The following is a 14,416-nucleotide window of genomic DNA, read 5'->3' on the forward strand; positions in this document are numbered from 1 at the left end:
TCCCTCCAGAAACATCAACGCAATTTATCTTCCCACCACCAGTGACTACCTGAAACCATTTATGAAGGGAGCTGGACATAAATCCTCTGTCAGCCAATCTTATATATGTATTATTATTTTTTGAATTGAAGTCTTACTCTGTCACCCAGGTTGGAGTGCAGTGGTGCATTCTTGGCTCACTACAAGCTCTATCTCCCAGGTTCAAGTGATTCTCCCATCTCAGCCTCCTGAGTAGGCTGGAGTAGCTACAACTACAGGTGTGCATCATCACACCAGGCTAATGTTTGTATTTTTATGAGAGATGGGTTTCACCATGTTTGGCCAATGGGGTCTCAAACTCCTAACCTCAAGTGATTCACCCCTCCTCAGCCTCCCAATGTGCTCTGATTACAGGTATGAACCACCACTTCTGGCCAATCTTATTGTAGACTCATCTCTGACATTCTGAAGCTCTGCTGGAGCCCTTCGGTGCCTGGCCCAAGAACTGCATGTGATTGAACACTCATAACCACTCCTGCAAATGTTCATTAAATAGCCACCTGCTTCTCTACCTCCCAACATCCTTTGCAATTCACTAGGGGTCATGTGACCAGTTCCAGCCAATACGATGTGACTGGAAATAATGGCATCTCTTCTGGGCTGAAGCATTTAGGAGCAAATGTCCTCTCTCTATCTCTCTCCTCCCCTGCTCTAGCGATATCAGAGGAACACCCACTCCAGATAACAAAGCTGTAAGAGAGAGGGAAACTGCCATACTGGATTTTGCATGGGGTAAAAATCAAACCTGCACATTGGATTAAATCACTGAGTTTTGGGGTTTTCTCTAAGGTTGATTACCTGAGTATTGTTATCCTGAGATACAATCCAAAGAAGTAGGGGCTATTACTCCATCCTGCAGATGAGCATGCTGAGGCCAAATAATTTGGCTGAAAACTGTTAATTACAGAATTGCTGCAGCCCACAGGGTCTGATTCCAAACCCCATGAGACTTTGCCTGCTCTTTGCATGGTTGGCTTGTTGAAAATAAAACAGCCTGCAGGGGCACAGGCCAAGGAGAGGGTAGAAACCCAGCAGCAGCTTGCTCCAGGTTACTTTTAAAACTTGCATGTCATTAAAACCCAATCAGGTTTGTGTAATATGTGATGTTGGTGGTCGGGGTGGGGGGATAGAGGAAAGCTGCTATTTATAAAAGCAGACAAGTAAAACTGCAGGGACACCTTACAAGAGACAAGTAAAACTGCAGGGACACCTTACGAGAGACAAGTAAAACTGCAGGGGCACTGGGGCCCCCCCAGGAGGGTGGCAGGATATAGAATTGGCCACATGATGAATATGCCTAGGACATGAGGGCAGTATGTGGGGCTGGCTGTTGGATGCCCCACCTGCAGGTCAATGGATGGCAGGTAGGAGCCACCAGGACCCATATAGGGCCTGATTTACAGACACCAGGGAAGAAAATGCAAACAAGATTTATGGCAGCTCAAATGACTCATTGGAGTCAAGTTTATTATCCATCATGTGCATCTGAATGTGTATTTATGGCTTTCCAAATGATCCTGTCTCATGTAAAATTATGTTGAAAGAACATCAGCGGCAATTAATCTGGATTTGAAAGAACTGTTCCTGAGTGGAGTTCAAGGTGTCTTCTAGTCTCCCGGGGATGCTGTGGACTGGTCCCATTTCTACGTACACAGGTTGGAGAAGCAAATGCTGGCCAACAAGTGCTCTGAGTCAAGCCTTGCAGAGAAACCAGTGTACAGAGATGACCATATCTCATAGAGCCCTGCCTGCACCCCACTGTGTCTGGTGCTGAGCTGCAAATAATCACCAATTAGCCACATGCTTCTCTTCCTCCCAGCATGCTTTGCAATTCACCTGGGGTCATGTGGCCAGTTCTAGCCAATAGAGTGTGAGCAGAAATGACTGCATCTCTTCTGGGATGGAATTCACAGATGCTACTAAGAAGACAGCCCAGAGAGGTGCAAGAATACCAGCTCTGTCACCCAACTGCTGAGTGACCCCAGGCAAGTTACCTGACCTGTCCGAGCCAGTTTCCTCATCAAGAAATTGGAAGTAACAGCAATAGCTACCTTGGAGAGTAATTCTGAGGCATATAAGATCCTGCATGTAAAGTGCTTAGCACAGGAAGTGCCCATAAATGGTTTCTTTTTCTGTTATCAACATGATTATGACTCAAGCATTATATGTAATGCTTGGCACAACCTGACCACCCAAAAAAACCAAACAAGAAAAATTTCTGGCTGAAGCCCCATTCAAGAAAAGAAAGACTACTTACGAAGTGACATAGGCCCCAGACATTTAGATAATCACCTACACAGAAGTTTTATCTTAGAACTTTATTAATACATGAAAGAACTAGTTATGAATAGCTTGACCTGCTCAGTTCTGAGATCTACAAATACAGTTTATTTTTTACTTTATTTTTGGAGACAAGGTCTCACTCTGTTTGCAGTTGCACGATCATGGCTCACAGCAGCCTCAACCTCCTTGGCTCAAGTGATTCTCCTGCCTCAGCCTCCCAAGTAGCTGGGGCTACAGGTACATGCCATCATGCCTGGCTAACTTTTGTACTTTTTGTGGAGATGAAGGGTCTCGCTATGTTGCCCAGGCTGGTCTTGAACTCCTGTGCCCAAACTATCCTCTCATCTTGGCTTCTAAAAGTGCAGGGATTACAGATGTGAGCCACCATGCCCAGTTTAAATACTTTTACTGAACCCTGAACTTAGATATTGTTGAACACAAGAGTCACCATTCCACCAGTACGCACCAGTATGACTATCTCTTTCATGTGTATCAGTAGGTAGCAGTCACAAAACACTAGAAACTGTTGGCCAGACACCTGCTGCCCTGGGCCATTGCAACCCTTCTGCCAGGACTATTTGATTAAGAGGTGTCCTTGGCCAGGAGCAGTGGTTCATGCTGGTAATCTTAGCACTTTGGGAGGCTGAGGTAAGAGGAGAACTTAAGCCAGGAGTTTCACTGTTACTTTTCTGAGACAGACTCTTGCTCTGTCACCCAGGCTGGAGTGCACTGGCTTGATCTCAGCTCACTGCAACCTCTGCCTCCCAGGTTCAAGTGACTCTCCTGCCTCAGCCTCCTGAGGAGCTGGTACTACAGGTGGGTGCCATCACACCTGGCAAATATTTTTGTATTTTTAGTAGAGAAAATGTTTTTGCCATGTTGGCCAGCTTGTCTCAAACTCCTGACCTCAAGTGATCCAGCCGCCTTGGCCTTCCAAAGTGCTATGAGTACAGGCATGAACCACCACACCCAGCCATAAGCCCAGGAGTTTTAGACCAGCCTGGACAACATAGCGAGATCCCATCTCAACAAAAAATTAGCTAGGCTTCGTGATGTATGCCTGCAGTCTCAGCTACTCAGGTGGCTGAGGTGGAAGGCTCACTTGAACTTGGGAAGAGGAGGGTGCCATGAGCTTTGACTGCACCACTGCACTCCAGTTTGGGCAACAGAGCAAGAAACTGTCTGAAAAAACAAACACACAAATGAAAACACAGGGGCATCTTTGTTTGCATGCCTTCAAAGAACAACCTAAGACAAGGTCTTGGAGTTGGGAGTTTATTTGAGAGACAACTCAGGGAACAGACAGAAGCAACGAGTGCTAAAGGGAAAGAGAAAAAGCTGACTTCAGGGTGAGTTATGTTTGCTGCTTCAGCAAACAGGGCTTAATTCTGTAGAAACCCTTGCAAAGAGTACAAAACATCTCCAAAAATTTTCCTGTAAGAAGGAGACTGGCACATTTTTCCACCTGCTCCTACATCTCCAGAGGTGCAACGTGTTCCTTGAGGACACTGACTTCCTCACAATTGTGGACAGAGCTTGCTCATAGCCTCAACAGGCCTTCATTGTTGAAAACACCCTGAGCCAGAGAGGGAAAAGATGCTGTCACATGTTTGATGTCGGACACGCCCTGCATGCCTGTACTTGCCTGTAACTGATCACCACTGCTGCTGCTTCTGCTGAAATCAGAAGGAAATTGAAGGAAAATGACGCAAAGCACCAGAAAGTATCTGCCACAATCTACCCCTTGTATTACTCAGATTCACATTTGCAAACCCACAGTGGCACTGAGTCTTTGAGAGAGTGGAAAGGCATGACCTACAGAAAGACTGAATACAGAGATGTGTTGGAATGAGCTACATTCCAGGCAGCTGCAGCTGGTCCCAAGTTTATAACTAATATTTGTCATCAGTCCCCTCTAGAGAGAACTGATGCAAGATTTATTTCACCCTGAGCCAGCATTTCAGATGGCCCAAGGTTCTTGCCTGCTGGGGTGACCAAGGACTTCACCATGAGGGGCTGCAGACTTTGGTTTTCTCTTCTCTGTCAGGAATGACTGCTCCCTGTTCACCATTATCACCAGGGATGAATAGACCAAGATCCTGATTGTTTCCTGGGCTCATGAGGTCCTGGTAAAATCCCATGCTCCAGACATAAACCACCTGCCTCCACTGTGCAGCACAATACTCAGTACTTAGAGATGACCTCACAATACTCAGTAATGACTCCATTAGTAAGGAAACTCCTACCTTTGAATTCTATTTCACTGAGAGAAGAAACGAAAAGTGACATATAACATTGAAAAAAAATGGGGCGGCTCCAGAAGATGGTGCGGTAGGAGCAACTCAGGATTGCAGCTCTCAGTGAAGGTGCAGAGGGTGAGTCCAAGCCACATTTCCAGACAAATCTTTGTTGCCCACAGAAAAAAAAAATTCCCAGGTGTAGGAGAGACACGGGATGCCAGCACAGCTGTTTCGTTTTGGCTGGTGCTGCAGCGCAGCGGCACTCTGCACAAAACGCACTGGTCTGGGGGCCCTGTTAAACTGGCAATCTGAGATTTGGGAGGGCAGAGTAGCATATCCATCTGATTAAATGGGACTTGGACAGTAAGCCAGACAAGGAGATTCTGGGAAGCAAACTTTGAGCCGGCGCAGTGGGTCATTGCATGGGAAATCACACAGATCCCGGTGCCCTATCAGCAGGTGACTGAAACACCTGGGAGAGAGTCAACTGTTCAACTTAAAAAAAAAAAAAAAAGGAAGGGCTCTGAGGCAGGGAGCCAGGTGATTAGGCTTGGTGGGTCCCACCCCCACAGGGACAAAAAATGGCAATTCGATACGCTCAGGGTGGAGAGTTTCACTGCGGGCACAGCTGAACCCAGGATGGTGCAGCACGGTAGGGGAGGGGCGCACATCATTACCGAGGCATTCCACCTCTACTGAGGTATACTTCCATTGCTGATGCAGCCTGCCATTGCCGAGGCAATCCTCCATAACAGAAACTCTCTGCCACTACAGAGGCGGGCCACCATAACCACACCCATATAAACAGGACTACAGGGAATTACACTCGGCAGCAGGGCAGAGCCCACGGCAACAGGGTGGAGCCCACGACAGCATGGTGGAGCCCATGGCAGCAGGGCAGAGCCTATGCCAGTGGGGAGAAGCCTACAACAACAGGGCAGAACCCATGGCAAAAGGGCAGACCCCACGGCAGCAGGGCCAAGCCTCAGCAGGAAAATAGTGACTAGACTGCCTCCTAGCTGGGCAAAACAGTGCAACAGACACTCATAAAGAAAGCCCTAACTCCCCAGGACAGAGGATCTGAGAAAAAAAGGGGTTTTATAAGTTCTGCTGCAGCAGACTTAAACATACCTGCCTAACAGCCCTGAATGAACAACGGAGCTCACAGCTCAGCACTTGAGCTCCTAAAGAGTACAGACCGTCTCCTCAAGCAGCTCCCTGACCCCTGAATATGCAGAGTCACCTCAAAAAGAACTGATCAGACTGACATTTGGCGGGCATCATCTGGGACAAAGATAGCAGAAGAAGAAACTTGTAGCATCCCTCACTGTTCTGGAGCTGCTACAGGTGTACCCCAGACAAGCAGGGCCTGGAGTGGACCTCAGCAGTCTTACAGCAGAGGGGCTAGACTGTTTGTTAGAAAGAAAACTAAGTAACAGAAATACTTCATCATAAACAATCTGGGCATCCATTCAGAGACCCAATCGAAAAGTCAGCAACTACTCAGATGACAGGTGGATAAACCCACAAAGATGGGAAGAAACCAGCGCAAAAGGAGGAAAACACCTGAAACCAAAACACCTCACCTCCTACAAAAGACCAAAACTCCTCACCAGCAAGGGAACAAAGGTGACAGAGAATGAGTGTGATGAAATAATGGATTCAGACTTCAGAAGTTGGGTAATAAGAATCTTCCGTGAGCTAAAAGAACATGTTCTAAATCATGCAAAGAAACTAAGAACCTTGAAAAAAGATTTGAAAAAAGATTGGAGGAAATGATAACAAGAATGGACAACTTAGAGAGGAATATGAATGAATTGAAGGCGGTGAGAAACACGAGAACGTCGCGAAGCATGCACAAGTTTCAATGGCTGAATTGACCAAGGAAAAGAAAGAATATCAGAAGTTGAAGATCAACTCAATGAAATAAAATGAGAAACCAAGATTAGAGAAAAAAGCACAAAAAGGAATGAACGAAGTCTCCAAGAAATGTGGGACTATGTGAAGAGACCTAACCTACATTTGATAGGTGTACCAGAAGGGGACGAAGAGAATGAATCCAAGCTGGAAAACACTCTTCAGGATACTATCCAGGAAAATTTCCACAACCTAGTGAGGCAGGCCAATATTCAAGTCCAGAAAATTTAGAGAACACCACAAAGATATTCCGCTAGAAGAGCAACCCAAGGCACATAATCGTCAGATTCACCAGGTTGAAATGAAGGGGAAACACTAAGGGCAGCCAGAGAGAAAGGTCGGGTCATCCACAAAGGGAAGCCCATCGGACTCACAGCAGATTTCTTGGCAGAAACTCTACAAGCCAGAAGAGAGGGGGTCAATATTCAACATCCTTAAAGAAAAGAACTTTCAACCCAGAATTTCATATTATGCCAAATTGAGTTTCATACGTGAAGAAAAAATAAAATCCTTTGTGAACAAGCAAGTAATCGGAGATTTTGTCACCCCCAGGCCTGATTTACAAGAGCTCCTGAAACAGGCACTACACATAGAAAGGAACAACCAGTACCAGCCATTCCAAAAACATAACAAATGCTAAACAGCATCAACAAAATGAAGAATCTGCATCAACTAACAGGCAAAACAGCCATCTAGCATCAAAATGGCAGTATCAAATTCACACATAACAATATTAACCCTAAATGTAAATGGACTAAATGCACCAATCAAAAGACACAGACTGGCAAATTGGATAAAAAAACCAAAAGCCATCGGTGTGCTGTATCCAGGAAACTCATCTCACATGCAAGGATACACAAAGGCTCAAAAGAAAGGGATGGAGGAAGATTTACCAAGCAAATGGAGAGCAAAAAATAGCAGGACTTGCAATTCTCATTTATGATAAAACAGACTTTAAAGCAACAAAGATCAAAAGAGACAAAGAAGGCCATTACATAATGGTAAAAGGATCGATACAACAAGAAGAGCTAACAATCCTAAATATATATGGACCCAATACAGGAGCACCGAGATGTATAAGGCAAGTTCTTAATGACTTACAAAGAGACATAGACTCCCACACAATAATAGTGGGAGACTTTAACACTCCACTGTCAATATTAGACAGATCAACCAGACAGAAAATGAACAACAATATCCAGGACTTGAACTCAGACCTGGAACAAGCAAACCTGATAGACATTTACAGAACTCTTCACCTCAAATACACAGAATATACATTCTTCTCAGCACCATATTACACCTACTCTAAAATTGACCACAAAATTGGAAGTAAAGCACTCCTCAGCAAATGCAAAACAACTGAATTCATAACAAACAGTCTCTCAGACCATAGTGCAATCAAGTTAGAACTCAGAATTCAGAAACTAACTCAGAACTGCACAGCTTCATGGAAACTGAACAACTGGCTCTTGAATGTTGATTGAATAAACGATGAAATGAAGGCAGAAATAAAGAAGTTCTTTGAAACCAACGAGAACGAAGACACAACATACCAGAATCTCTGGGACACATTTAAAGCAGTCTCCAGAGGAAAATATATAGCAATAAGTGCCCATACAAGGAGAATGGAGAGATCCAAAATTGACAACCTATCGTCAAAATTGAAAGAGCTAGAGGAGCAAGATCAAAAAAACTCAAAACCTAGCAGAAGACAAGAAATAACTAAGATCAGAGGAGACCTGAAGGAGATAGAGACACAAAAAACCCTCCAAAAAATCAGCAAGTCCAAGAGCTGGTTTTTTGAAAAGATCAACAAAATAGACAGACCACTAGCCAGAGTGAAAAAAAAGAAAAGAGAGAACAACCAAATAGATGCAATAAAAAACAATAAGGGGAAATCACCACACATTCCACAGAAATTCAAACCATCATCAGAGAATATTACAAACAACTCTATGCACATAACCTAGTAAACCTGGAAGAAATGGATAAATTCCTGGATACCTGTGTCCTCCCAAGCCTAAACCAGGAGGAAGCTGAAACTATGTATAGACCAATAACAAGGTCTGAAGTCGAGGCAGCAATTAAGAGCCTACCACACTACAAAAGCCCAGGGCCAGATAAGTTCACAGCTGAATTCTACCAGACACACAAAGGGGAGCTGGTACCATTCCTTCTGAAACTATTCCACATAATTCAAAAAGAGGGAATCCTTCCTAAATCATTTTATGAGACCAACATCATCCTGATACCAAAACCCGGCAGAGACCCAACAAGAAAAGAAAACTTCAGGCCAATATCCATGATGAACATAGATGCAAAAATCTTCAATAAAATACTGGCAAGCCGATTGCAACAGCACATCAAAAAACTTACCCATCATGATCAAGTAGGATTCATCCTGGGGATGCAAGTCTGGTTCAACATATGCAAGTCTATAAACGTAATTCACCACATAAACAGAACCAAAAACAAAAACCACATGATTATCTCAATTGATGGAGAGAAGGCATTTGACAAAATTCAACAGACCTTTATGCTAATAACCCTCAAGAAACTCGGTAGTGATGGAACGTATCTGAAAGTAATAAAAGCTATTAGACTGGATTGGAAAAATGTGGCACATATACACCATGGAATATTATGCAGCAATCAGAAATGATGAGTTCGTGTCGTTTGTAGGGACATGGATGAATCTGGAGAACATCATCCTCAGCAAACTGACACAAGAACAGAAAATGAAACATCGCATATTCTCACTCATAGGTGGGTGATGAAAAATGAGAACACCTGGACACAGAAAGGGGAGTACTAAACACTTGGGTCTATTGGGGGGAAAAGGGGAGGGCCAGTGGGAGGGGGAGGTGGGGAGGGATAGCCTGGGGAGAAATGCCAAATGTGGGTGAAGGGGAGAAGAAAAGCAAAGCACACTGCCATGTGTGTACCTACGCAACTGTCTTGCATGCTCTGCTCATGTACCCCAAAACCTAAAATCCAATAAAAATTAAAATAAATAAATAAATAAATAAAAGCTATTTACAACAAACCTACAGCCAATATCTTACTGAATGTGTAAAAACCGAAAGCATTTCTTTTGAAATCCGACACGAGACAAGGATGCCCTCTTTCACCACTCCTATTCATTATAGTACTGGAAGTTCTAGCCAGAGCAATCAGGCAAGAAAAAAAAATAAAGGGTATTCAAATAGGAAAGGTGGAAGCCAAATTGTCTCTATTTGCAGACGACATGATAGTATACCTAGAAGAACCCATTGCCTCAGCCCAAAAACTCCTGAAACTGATAAGCAACTTCAGGAAAGTCTCAGGATATAAAATCAATGTGCAAAAGTCACAAGCATTCCTATACACCAATAACAGACTGAAAGATAGCCAAATCAAGAATGAACTGCCATTCACAATTGCTACAAAAAGAATAAAAGACGTAGGAATACAACTTACAAGGAATGCAAGGAAAACTACAAATCACTGCTCAATGAAATAAGAGAGGACACAAACAGATGGAGAAACATATCATGTTCATGGTTAGGAAGAATCAACATTGTAAAAATGGCTATACTGCCCAAAGTAATTTACAGAATCAATGCTACCCCCATCAAGCTACCATTGACTTTCTTTACAGAACCGGAGAAAACCACCATGAGCTTCATTTGGAACCAAAAGAGAGCCAAGTCAATCCTAAGCAAAAAGAACACAGCGGGAGGCATCACACTACCAGACCTCAAACTATACTACAAGGCTACAGTAATCAAAACAGCATGGTCCTGGTACCAAAACAGAGATATAGACAACCGAAACAGAACAGAGGCATCGGAGGCAACACAACATATCTACAACCATACAATCTTTGATAAACCTGACAAAAACAAGCAATGGGGAAACAATTCCCTGTTTAATCAATGGTGTTGGGAAAACTGGCTAGCCATGTGCAGAAAGCAGAAACTGGACCCCTTCCTGACGCCTTACACCAAAATTAACTCCAGATGGATTAAAGGCTTAAACGTAAGACCTAACACTATAAAAACCCTAGAAGGAAATCTAGGCAAAACCATCCAGGACATAGGAGTAGGCAAGGACTTCATGACCAAAACATCAAAAGTATGGGCAACAAAAGCCAAAATAGACAAATGGGACCTAATGAACTCCACAGCTTCTGCACAGCAAAAGAAACAGCCACTAAAGTGAATTGGCAACCAACAGAATGGGAAAACATTTTTACAGTTTACCCATCTGACAAAGGGCTAATATTCATAATCTACAAAGAACTCAAATAGATTTACAGGAAAAAAACAAACAAGCCCATTCAAAATTGGGCAAAGGATATGAACAGACACTTGACAAAAGAAGACATACATGAGGCCAACAAACATATGAAAAAATGCTCATCATCACTGGTCATCAGAGAGATGCAAATCAAAACCACATTGAGATACCATCTCACGCCAGTTAGAATGGCGATCATTAAAAAATCTGGAGACAACAGATGCTGGAGAGGATGTGGAGAAAAAGGAACACTTTTACACTGTTGGTGGGAGTGTAAATTAGTTCAACCATTGTGGAAGACAGTGTGGCGATTCCTCAAGGCCTTAGAAATAGAAATTCCATTTGACCCAGCAATCCCATTACTGGGTATATATCCAAAGGACTATAAATCGTTCTACTATAAGGACACATGCACACGAATGTTCATTGCAGCACTGTTTACAATAGCAAAGACCTGGAATCAACCCAAATGCCCATCGATGATAGACTGGATTGGGAAAATGTGGCACATATACACCATGGAATATTATGCAGCAATCAAAAATGATGAGTTCGTGTCGTTTGTAGGGCATGGATGAATCTGGAGAACATCATTCTCAGCAAACTGACACAGAACAGAAAATAAAATACTGCATATTCTCGCTCATATGTGCGTGATGAAAAATGAGAACACATGGACACAGGGAAGGGGGTACTACACACTGGGGTCTATTGGGGGAATCGGGGAGGGACAGCGGGGGGGGGAGCTGAGGAGGGATAGCCTGGGGAGAAACGCCAAATCTGGGTGAAGGGGAGGAAGGCAGCAAAACACACTGCCATGTGTGTACCTGTGCAACTATCTTGCATGTTCTTCACATGTACCCCAAAAGCTAAAATTCAGTAAAAAACAGAAAAAAAAAAAACATTAAAAAAATGCGACGTCACACAGCCTCTATGCTGAGCCAACAAAAGACATGCACCAGAAGGTAGGTGACCTACAGAGAAACCCAGCTGGAGTGCACTGGCCACACTCACATCCAGGGTACTGTACTCTCACACAGACATGCACAAACACTTGAACACATACTGGTACACTCATCCATACACAAACCACACACACACATGCTCACAAAGAGAAAGAAAAAAAGGAAAACACATGGGAGGCATCAAACAGGCCCAGGCAGCTCCTAAGGCTGCGGGGTTCTGCTCTCTGCCAGAAAGCCCCTCAGGGAGAGAGAAGCCCCGTGGCACACAGGCTGGCAGTAACTGGAAATCTCTGCAGGGTCAGCTTTCAAGGAGACACAGCCCCCACAGCATCTGAGCAGGCCTGAAGCATCTTGGGGATGCTTGCGGATCGCCCTGGGCATCGCTGAAGCTCTGCTGCAGCTTTTCTCAGCCTGGTCCCACCCTACCCGACTCTGGTGATGATCCAGGGGAGAGAAGGGCCATTGCTGAACTCCCAGGCACTGCCACGGAGGGCCTCTGGTTTGCCAAGCTGCTAAGACAGTGGTTCCCCAGGCCACAGGGGCTGTCACTGTGATTCAAGCCTCGGGTGGGAGCTCTTGCTTATGATGCACAGCTTGCACATGCGCATTGGCATGCCCGGCTGGCCAGCAGCAACCTGGGTGCTCTGTGGCAGGGGCACCACAGCGGCAACAGAAAACGCTGATGCCCGGGTCTGAGGCAGCCCCGGGCAATGAGGCTGCCTGCCACAAGCTGAGCAGGAGCCCGACCGTCCTGACCTCAGTGGCACCCTGAGATGACTTTCCTGTTCAGGTCTGCTGGATGGGGAGGATTCTTGAGACCAGGAGGTGGGCACTCGGGACATCACTGCCCACTGGATTCCGGATCAGACAGCGTGGGCAGGGATCGGGTACCACAGGGCTGGAGATTCAGTCTGGTGAGGTGTGGGAGGGGTCGGTGAACCCCAGAAAGATGCCTGATACCTTCCGGGAGGGTGCCAGCAGGACGTTGCCCGGCTCCAGCTTCAACCTGGGCTACCCACCAAGGGGCCCTGCCTTGGTCTCCATGCCCAGGGACCCCTACTTCTCAGCACTGCTGTCCTGAGAAGCTGTGAAGAAAGACAAAGCGGCAAGTGCAGCCAGCAGCAGAGGCGGCCACACCCAGAACTGGCTTCCCCTGGGGGCATATTAGGTGAAGACAGGGTCTCAGTAGCTCTCTGTGGTGAAGCTTAATCCTGAAAAGGATGCCGCTGAGGACCCCCATGGAAGCCAAGCACAACATGCTAACTGATTTAGTCACTTTATTGTTTTCACAGAAAACATCATCATCTTGCTACAAAGTGTTTCCCTCAACTTGCTTTGACGGCCTCTACATGGACACCCGTTTTCAACTTTTCCTGTCCAGAGAAAAACAATTGCCAATGTTAAAAATGCAGATTCTCACTCTTATGCACACCTAAGTCCAGAGTGTAACCATGTGTGGGAGGTTAATCAGTGGATAAAATCTGTTTCTGAAGGACTCTTTTCACTAAATCATAGTTTAAGAAAGGTCCTACCCTGCCATTTGGTTTTCCATTTTTCCTGTGATGAGCAAATCCTAAAAATGGAACCTTTATCTCCTCCAGACAAGCTTTTAGAATCCAACTTACCTGACAAGATTTTCACTTTCTCCAGTTCCCTTGCAAGTTGCACATTCAGTTCTTCAGCCTTGGGAATGTGCAACATTTCGAGTAGGCACTTAGTGGATGCCAGTGCTTATGGGTCATGACATGGTCTGGATTTTCTTTCTTTTTTTGGCTATTTCCCAGAGAACTAGAGGAAGAAAACAAAGCTTCACTGTTGAGGTAGAAAAACATGAGGTTGAAAGAAGTTATGCACCTTTCCACAGCTTTAGCTTTGAGAAATGCTTTTTCTTAAAGTTGTTTTCCTCATAAACTTATCCTTTTGTTTGTTTGTTTGTTTTCTATTATTAGCACTTGTATAGCAGGAAAGAGTTACTGGAGAGAGAAGAAAAAGATGGTCTGTGTTGCAAAAGAAACCCCAGGCTCAAGACTGGAGAACTCAATGTGCAATTGCAATGGCACTGGAGACAATGAAAATCGTGTCAGGTAAGTTGGATGCTAAAAGCTTTTCTGGAGGGGATTAAGGTTCGATGTTTATGATTTGCTTATCACAGCAAAAATGTAAAACTAAATGGCAGGGTAGGACCTTTCTTAAAATATTATTTAGTGGAAACAGTCCTTCAGAAAAAGATTTCATCCACTGATTAACCTCCCACACATGGTGGCACTCTAGACATAGGCTTCCATAAGAGTGAGAATCTGCATTTTTAACACCGGGAATTATTTTTCTCTTGGCAGGACAACTTAACAACGGGTCTCTGTGTACAGGCCATCAAAGCAATTTAACCGAAACACTTTTTAGAAAGATGATGATGCTTTCTTTCAAAATAATACAGTGATTAACCTCCATTAGCATGTTGTGCTTGGCTTTTTTTGGGGTCCTCAGTGACATGCCTGGACATGCGTCTCGAGCTTGGCTTGGCCCCAAAAAACTTATGAGAGGCTCTCTCCACCTTATCTTCCACCAGGGGAGGTCAGTTCCAGGTGTTGCCGCCTCTGCCACTGGCTGCGCTTGCCACCTTGTCTTTCTTCACACCTTCTCCAGAGAGCAGTGGTGAGAAGCAGGGGTCCCTGGTCTTGGAGACCAAGG

General features: G+C 44.7%; 1 long non-coding RNA gene across 1 annotated transcript; it reads left to right on the forward strand.

Annotated features, from left to right (window-relative positions):
- The first annotated feature begins 12,334 nt into the window (after nt 1–12,334).
- LOC118149766 (uncharacterized) lies at nt 12,335–14,174 on the forward strand. Its single transcript, XR_004737479.3, has 3 exons — nt 12,335–12,553; nt 13,678–13,812; nt 14,065–14,174. It is a non-coding gene; the product is annotated as an uncharacterized LOC118149766 (long non-coding RNA).
- The last annotated feature ends 242 nt before the right edge of the window (nt 14,175–14,416 follow it).

Source organism: Callithrix jacchus, chromosome 20, assembly GCF_049354715.1.
Source record: "Callithrix jacchus isolate 240 chromosome 20, calJac240_pri, whole genome shotgun sequence".
NCBI lineage: Eukaryota > Metazoa > Chordata > Mammalia > Primates > Cebidae > Callithrix > Callithrix jacchus.